Source organism: Solanum lycopersicum, chromosome 5 (assembly GCF_036512215.1).
Source record: "Solanum lycopersicum chromosome 5, SLM_r2.1".
Classification (NCBI taxonomy): domain Eukaryota; kingdom Viridiplantae; phylum Streptophyta; class Magnoliopsida; order Solanales; family Solanaceae; genus Solanum; species Solanum lycopersicum.
In genome coordinates, this window is record NC_090804.1 from 14,547,624 (window position 1) to 14,556,933 (window position 9,310).

Genomic DNA, 9,310 nt, shown 5'->3' on the forward strand with positions numbered 1-9,310 from the left:
TAATGAAGAAAAACAATAAATACAAAAAAAAAATAGTTTTTCCTTTGATATTGAGTCAAGAAAATAATTGTTTCATTCTTTGAAGAGATTTGAAATTTGAAGGAATTAGGGTATCTGTTTGGATGAGTTGAGTGATTTCGTTGTTTTTCAAGTTGGAGTCTTGCAGAGGTTTTCACATGCAGGAAGGTTTTATAATGCGTGAAAAATATTAATGCTTCGGGGTTAGGTGAGGAATTTGGGATATAAATATGCCAACTAGAAAATTGATGAAATGTAATAGATTGGTTAAATTAGTATTTTATTTAAATTATAATATAGAATAGTCACCAAACTATAGATAATTATCAAGTAATTTTTTTTTTCATTTTGCAATAAGAAAGTAAATCCACTTTGATTATATCTCTTTACAAGTCACCTTATTAATATTTGAACGAGCATAATGCACTATGGATAGTCCATAAGATCCTTTTACTTTTCTTTTTTTTTTCTCAATTTACATTGCAGTAATCAATAACTAAACCTAACCCTACCTAGTAATTTAAATTATCCATATTCTCTCGGAAAAATATCATGACGAAAAATTGATTTTTTTCTCTCACTATAACTTATGTCATACATATACTTATTTGATGCAAATATCAGTGAATACTTTTATCACATGTATCACTTCTTAATTTCATGTCTTTCTCTATACATAGAATCTCCATTTGATAGAAAACAAAAAATTCTATTATATAGATTCACATATATATAGTTTGACATACATTACAGAAAAACAACAGTTGAGCGCTTACCATTCCATTTAGAGGGACAAAACACCATAATATTTGAAGGATCAAGGTAAGCTGAAAGCGTTCTAAGAAGACAGGATATTGATAAAATAATTTACAAAATAGTTCGAGGCAAACAAAGAGTATCCTGATGCAAGAGAGCTAACATATTCTGATTTTCCGACGCGTTGGGTGTGGAATAAAAAAAATGGACTCAGAGGCAAAAGGGTCAAGTAGTTGGTAGAATATACTTTTCACATCTAGCAAGTGGAGAGCGTTTTATTTATGCATGCTCTTAAATCTTGTAAAATGCTGCACTTTGTTTGAAAGCATTAGAAGAATTAATAGAGTAGATCATAGAACATATTGAGAAGCTTGCTATGCATTAGGCTTATCGATGATGACAAGAAGTGGAATGCTTGCTTGGCAGAGGTAGCCCAAGTGGCAAGTGGGAATGAATTGCGAAATTTTGTTTGTAACTGTAGTTATTCATTGTCAAGTCTTTGATGCGCGGAAGCTTTGAGAGAATCACAATGAAATATTATCAGAAGATATCACTTCGATGCAGAGAAAGAGATTCAGATTGAAACATTTACAATTAACTCAAAAACAAATAGAATCGTATTCACGGTAAGACATTGAGAACATACTCTTAAAAAGCGATAGAAGTTTGAGAGACATTGAAAGAATGCAACTTTCAGATATTTCATTAATGCGCAATGTTTGAAATCTGCTGATCAATGAAGGTCTAGACTATGACATCTATATGTATATATGTGAATCCATACTTTCTCTCTTTAATATTAATTTTAATTTTTTTAATTCATTAAATAAATAATATTCAAATAAAATTTACATGTTCTTGCTAAGTCTTATTTATTTGGGTTATGACTAGGATTAAATTAGACGGTAATTTCTTGTTATATGGATTTAAAGAGATAAAAAGATCACGTGAACAAAATAAATGTATGTCATGTTTTGTTGATAAAATATTTATAGGGTGCTTTCGAAGATAGATAAACAACTCAGAAACTTTTTAGGCTCCCTCCTCCTCCAAAAAAGTTCTTGACTTTGTTAGATAATTACCAAAAATTAAGTGACCTTCTAAGTTATTATATCGTTAATCCCCTCCCCCCCCCCACACTCCCAACACACACACCCACATAATATATTTTTTTGCCTATATATCATGCTATTTATGATTTCATTAAATATATACGGTACAATTTTTTTATTAATTTATTATTAGATATTAATTAAGCAGGTTTTGTAATAATAATAATAATAATAATAATTTTATAATATAAAAATAAACTAACAAGAATGATGAGAACACATCAAAAAATGAAATATGTAATGAATAACAAGATGATATATCTCAAGGAATAAAGAGCAGAAAGAGTAATCATTGATTAATTTTCCCAAAATCCTATTAAAATAGCATTACTATATTTTATTGATATACTACAAGTAACTTCAGTACGTCGATTACTCTATTAAAATAATTTGTGTATTTTTGTTTTATTTCCATTAATATATATAATTTAATTAGATAAATCATTTCTCATACGCATACTATATATATCAAAATAGTTTTTTTTTGCTCCATCTAAACGATTTTTTTTTATGACATGCAATATTCTAAATATCTTATTATTCAAGATAATAAAATAAAAAAGATCATGGTTGAATAAACTCCTTTTGTATATTTATGACTTGTCTTTGGTATTTAGAGACCAAGACAACTTGAAAACTCAAGTAATGATAGACCGTACCAACAACCACATGTTGGTAAGCCAACACATAGTGCGGATTGACAAACAATGAGCCTAATGGGCAGAAACCTTAAATTGAGGGAAAATACCAATATAATAAGGAAATACAAAACTCTGGGAAGATATGACATAATATATACATAATAATATTTGATAAAATCAGATGAACAAGTGCAAGATTGAACAAATCCACAAAAAGGAGTACAAGATTGAAAATAAGAATAATACGTACACACTTGTTACGAATAAAAAGACTACTCAAACTTATAGACAAATGAAGATGGGTCAAAATATTATGCCACTAGCTGAACCTTGATCTCCAGATATCAGACTACTATGCACGTTATCAACGTGGTCGGCTTGCACATAGATTTGCATCACCAAAAATAGATGTTGAGTGTAGCAGGAGAACCAAAAAAGTAGTAAACTACTACACATGAAACGACGGCTGAGCTTTGAAGTTGAATAGATAAAGTAAAATGTGAAGTAACAGTCATCAAGGAAACAGAAGTAAGGAACAACAGTGAAAATCCTTATCATGAGCCTCCATTATATAACAAGAAGTGAAGGATAAAATCAAGTAGCTAAATATCAAGACCCTCAAAGTTTGTTTAGGTGTCTAGACACTCACATATGCCTAAAAACATTACTAACATGTTCATTAAGTGTTTTAAAGTGTGTTTACTTGATTTTATGTAATTTGGAGGTAAAAAAAATACAAGTTCGTCCAAGACGTTCAAAAGTTGGACTTTAGACGCACTAGTGTGTTCTAGTGTGCCGTTGTATGTTTTAAGAGATTTTTTAGGGTCTAAATTGATAGGGAAGGATCCTAAATTGTTAATGTACTTATTAAGGTTCAAAATTTCCGGGCACAACTCCCAAAATACAACCCAAAGGGTCCTCGAGGAGGACCCCAAAGTAGACAGTAGATTGCTTAGGTCGTGTCCAATCGATGCCCAAGCAATGATGGCCAGTACTCTGATCGACGCCCCGTCGACTAAGAGAATTTATAAACACTTAGGTGTGAGCTAATTCGTGAAGAAGGGAGCCTCAGTCACCATCGACGTAGTGCAAGACAACCCATCACTCCATCGATGCCCCGTTGTCCAAGGCCGTCGTTTAAGCCTGCAACCTGTACTGCTTGCACACTGTTCACTTTTACCCCACGTCCTTATTAGAATATAGACGGTTTATTGAAGTGTTTTTGGATAATTTAAGTTATTATATAAGAATTAACTCCTATTGAGGATTCATTTTTCAAATCTAATCTTCCCCTCTCAGACCAAACTCTCCCAAAACCCCAAAAACACCATTGAAGACCAAGTTCAAGAACAAACTATGGAGGTGGATTCTTGAAGCATTATTCCCATATATTGTGGGATTTTAATATAGAAAGTATGGTAATCCTTCATCTCTAGATAAACATTCATCTATTGAGTCCTTTTAACGATTTTTGAATCATGATCCTAAGTAAAAAATCTCATCTTTCAATCTAGCCATGGGTTCATTGCTAAAGTGATTTCAAAAGCATAATAATGTTGAGTACGTATTAATCTATGGTTTTTCATGATTTTTAATTAAATTCCATGAAGAACCCATGATATCTTTATCCTCTCAAATTAATATGATATGGGCCTTGTGATCTTGGTAAGATGAAGATTAGATTGTGATGAATTGCCTAGTTCTATATTCCTTAATGTCAATTAATTATGGATTGTTGGGAACTGATCAAGATGATCATTATCTTGGAGATTTTCTAAATTGACCTATGTTCTCTTATTAGCTTAGATTGTATGTTGAATTGTGATGATTAGTATGGTCCTCTTATGGTGGCAGTGTTTACATTCTTGTACATATTTATGTGTTATAATCATGGCCTTAAATATATTAAATGTAAGATGAATTTATATGATGATTTCATGTTTATGAAGTTGAAGGATGTAGCCTTGAAACTAGTATCATGTCTAAGTGAATTAGTGCTATGTGATGTTATGGGTTTAGTCTTCCACACTAGTTGTATGATTTAGGTGTGTCGATTATGTGTGTATATGTGATGATCATGTTAGATTTAGGTGTACTCTAGATGGCTAATCATGATGAATACTTTTATAGCATGACCCCTACCTATATGAACCTTATATGAATGTATGATCAATGTATTTAAGGAGTCTTCTATTCTAACGATGAATATGTTCTTTTATCTTGTGATAAAATGTGAGTGTGTGTATTCTATTGCCATTAATACTATATATATGTATGACTTTAGACTTGAGGAATGTTTTACATGTGTTGTGATCTTTAGTGGGTGGCTTTCTCAATGTTATGTTATAGCCATTATGTGATCATGTTGGCTTTCATTCATGACTATAAATAGCGTAGATTCATGATGATTAAGGAAAGTATAGTTCTCCTATGCATCATTACCTTTTTATATGCATGTATTTATATGATTAATGAAGTTATGAACATATGTGAAAGTACATTATCACATGAAGTGAGGTCTTTGATGAAAGGACATTCTCATCTTAGAAACCCTTGAACTATACGATATATGAGTGAGCAAGATCTTAAAGCCTTCTTTATGAACTAATGCATTAAAGGATTTAATATATTTAAAAAGGGAGTTTGAGCGGAGTACCGAGTAAGCATGATAAATGAGCGTGGAGGCTTTACATTTAGTAAGTCCGGCTTTCAACTAGAGAACTTTCACATTTAGCAAGTCCGAGTTCCCAACATAGATGTTATCTCATGAGATGGAAACCTCCACGCTATTATGTAAAGGTTTCTTTTAACAATATTCATGTTCCATAACTATGTTCCCCCGTAGGATATAGCTTGCCAATTTCACCTAGATAGCTATGCATCATTGGTTACACCTTAGACATGTTTTCACCCTCTCTTTTCGGTGTTGAAGGAGAACATCATATTCCATGTAGCTCACATAGTCTATGTTGGTTATGGCTATGTAAATCTAAGTAAAAAATGAAATAAGATAAAATTATAGACTTTAATCATAACTCCTTGAAGAGATTACTTAGTGTAGGTAGGACACTGGACCCAAAATTACTTAGGTGAACTAAAACCTAACATGTTTGTCATGGTGTTCAAAGGTCCTAAAGTAGTCTAATATATGGTATTGAGGCAGTAAAAGAGTTAAGGTTCATTAGAAGTCAAACGTCAAGACGTTCAACTGATATGCCTTGAAACGACCTTGTGCTTCTAAGCATGTTTCGTTGAGTTTTACGTTTTCATTTTGGGTGAAATTAATGTGAGAGATCCTAAAATCATATCAGTAATGTTTGTGTATGAATTATCCAGGAAAACCACCCCCAAGTACCATCCAAGGGTCCTTGAGGAAGGACCCAAAGTTTTGGTCAAGGCTGCACAAGACAGCCCGAACCACGGAGGCAATCGACGCCCATTGGGTCAATCGACGATCCGTTCGTTGGGTCTTGTAATTTGGTACATAGCATGGGGAAAGGAGGGACAAAGGAAAAGCCTCAGTCCCAGAGAACAGACCAACATGATGGTCCGTTGGTCAAGGGACGGTCCGTATTTTGGCTTTCGTCGATGGGCATTGCCCTGCGTGCAACTTTAGTGTTAAGTGAAAGGTGAAGTTGTAATTTTGCTCCACTTCGAAATAAGAGTATTGGAGCTTCCTTAGGGTATTTTGGGTATTATAAATGTGTTTATAATCCTAAAACACGAAGAAGATTTCATTCTTCCAAATCAAAACCCGAATCCCTTGAATTCTCTCTAGAACTCCATTGGAGTCAAAACTCAATGAAGGTATTGGGTTGAAAAATTGAATGGAGATTCATTATCAAATTGAAGAATTAGATTCATCTAGGTATGCATTTTTATCCTTAAAACTCTCTTCATCATGGAGCCCAATTCTGAAGAAGTTTTCTAAAGTTTTCAAGTTAAATTGTCCAATTTCATGATTCTACCATTGGTTCTTGCATTAATTATTTTTAAACATTTATTTGGATTAAATTATTATTTTATTGATGAATTTAACCTAAATTAACTATGAACCCACGAATTGGATGAACCCTAGTTTTTGAATAAGTTATGGGTTACTTTATATTTTATCTAATGTTGATGAATTATTATGTAGATTTCTATGGGCTGTCTAATGATGTAATAATTGTAATAAAATTGATATGTAGCTTGTATTGGATTGATGAACATGTAGTAATTTGACCTATTTTCATGAATATTGTTATAATTATGTTTAATTGTTGTTATGGCCATGGGTAAGGGCCTTGTGATATCGAATTTTGGGTGATTTTACATTGAATTGGGATGTTGAGGATGATGTGGTGGTAAGCTGCCCTATTTACTTTATTTTCATCATTATTAGACTTCAATTATGTTCTGATTGGTATGATCCACTCATGGTAGCGGTGTTATGTGCTTTACTTGCAATAGATGTGGCCTTGTCGGCGTTATTTTAAGTAATATGATGATCATGGACTTGTCATAGCAAAATACTTGAAGTAATGTGACTAATTGTATAGTTTATTATATGACGTGTGATGATATCTATCTACATGTTAAGCAATTTGAAAGTATACGTGTTCTATTCATGTTATATAGGTGATCATGTTAAACTATGAATGTGTTTTTGTGTGTATAGTCTTACAGTTGATATATGTTATTCCTACTTGACGATATAAGTCTATGATGTTCATAATTATGTTGATATGATAGTATATATGATGACTTGAAGATGATAAGATTTATTTTCTATGTGCTTCTAGAATGACATGTATTATGAGTTAAAGTGAAGTATGTTTTGTCTTGTCTTGGTTGACTTGTGTCCCTTGCTTGATGCATGTATAAATGTACATATGTGATGTCTTAACTTAGGTTGCTTTAGTCATGAATGTATGAATGACATGTGACCTTAAATAAAGTTAAGAGGGTCTTTTATGTGAAACCTTGAACCTAGTAGTAAGGTTATGAATGTTGAAGTCCTTATTGGTAATGATATCCTTCAAAGTAAAGGAATGATAGACTTAAGGTTAATTGTCTAGAACGGTCAATCGTATTAATAATTAGGAAAGTCATCATGAGCTTTTTGTCGCCATTAGGAGGTAGCCCTAGTGGAACTACCTTTGGTAGGGTAAATGTGATTGAGTTATGAACTTGATATGGAACCCCTTTATATGAACTTTAAGTGTAAATTACTCTATGAGAACGAATGATAGAACCGAGTGAGTAGGGTAAGGGAAGTAGTTCTAGTGAAAGAATGAGACTTGCTTACAAAGCACACCCTTCTTATTCCTTAACCATATGCCTACATGGTATGTGTCTAAGTTTCTTCCATTGGCAAGAAGAACACCCTCATCGTATTAGGTTAGAAATTAGAATTCCATGTCTTGATATCATGATTTATGTAGGTTATTGCCTATTATCATCATATGGAATACCTATTAGCATTATAGAACTTTTATGAAGGCTAGATAGTGGTATGGGATGCGATCTAGACATTGCATAATAGGTTTTGAAGCTGTAAGGTGGAATTCCTAGGTCTTGTCCAAGAGCATTAGTTGAATGTACATTATGTGTTAAGTGTCTCCTAAATGAACTAATAAATATAATGACTTAAGTTAAGAAAGTATGTTAATTGAATAAGTACTTATCTAGAGCTTTTAAGGGTTGTTTAGTTAAGGTGTGAAGGGGGCATGAGAATGGTCACTACGTATCTTACCTAGATGAGTGATGGACCGTGATTTCACAGGACATTCAATGTCTTTTCCTTAAGTTAAGTGTGTGTCTTAAGCCTTTTTGTATTGATTTTTGATGTAGGTTTCTCTTTATTTGCAGAAAATCTGTTCAAAGGAGAATGCAGAGGATATGAGAACAAATTGCAGAAGGGACCATCTACGGAACACACGATGGTCCATCGTGACTGTGACGGTTCGTAGGTGGCACGGTACTAAGAAAAAAACAGATGTTGAAAGATGTTCGAGAATAGTGTGGGACTATGGAAGCGCATGACGGACCGTCATAGCCGCGACGGTCCATCCTGCATATTCATCGTGGTTGTTAGAGAGTAGTTCAAGTACTTAATTTTAATATGTTTCTAAGTGTTGTGGAACGGAACCCCATGAGAGACTATCGTGCATTCAACGGTCCGTCATATCTGTCCGTCGAGGGTAACAAAGAGTTGATGAAGGAAGTATCAAAAAATTATGCCAAGTATAAAATGACAGAATTCACGATAGTCCGTAGTGTCCATAATGGTCCGACGCAGGGATCATCGATTCAGAAGCTTTTTGGACATATTTGTCTTAAATAGAGTCCTCATTTTATTGGGTTTTATTTTATTATAAATAGTTTGAAAAACCTTTTTTTTGGGGTTAGACTTTTGGATATTTTTTTACTTTCTTGTTTAAGTATTGAACTCTTGATTTCGGTATTTGATCTTAATTTTCCAGAATCAATTGTTGGTGTTTTTGTGACTTATTCAAGTGAATTTCTGGATTTTCTTCATTCTCATAAAAGTAAGTGCATGAATTCTTATTTTATTAATATGAATTGTGTGATTATTAGCATGGGTAACTAAACTCCATAACTAGGGTTGTGGGAACCATGTGTAAACAACAAGGTAAAATCTAGCTAAAATAACAATTCTAGAATAGTGTCTTGCATGCATTGATATTTTTTTTGCTTAGATGTATTTTTAACGGATGACCAACTTTAGAACTCGCCTTATTACTACTTGCTGGACCAAGGAGGTAGATAATAGGAGAA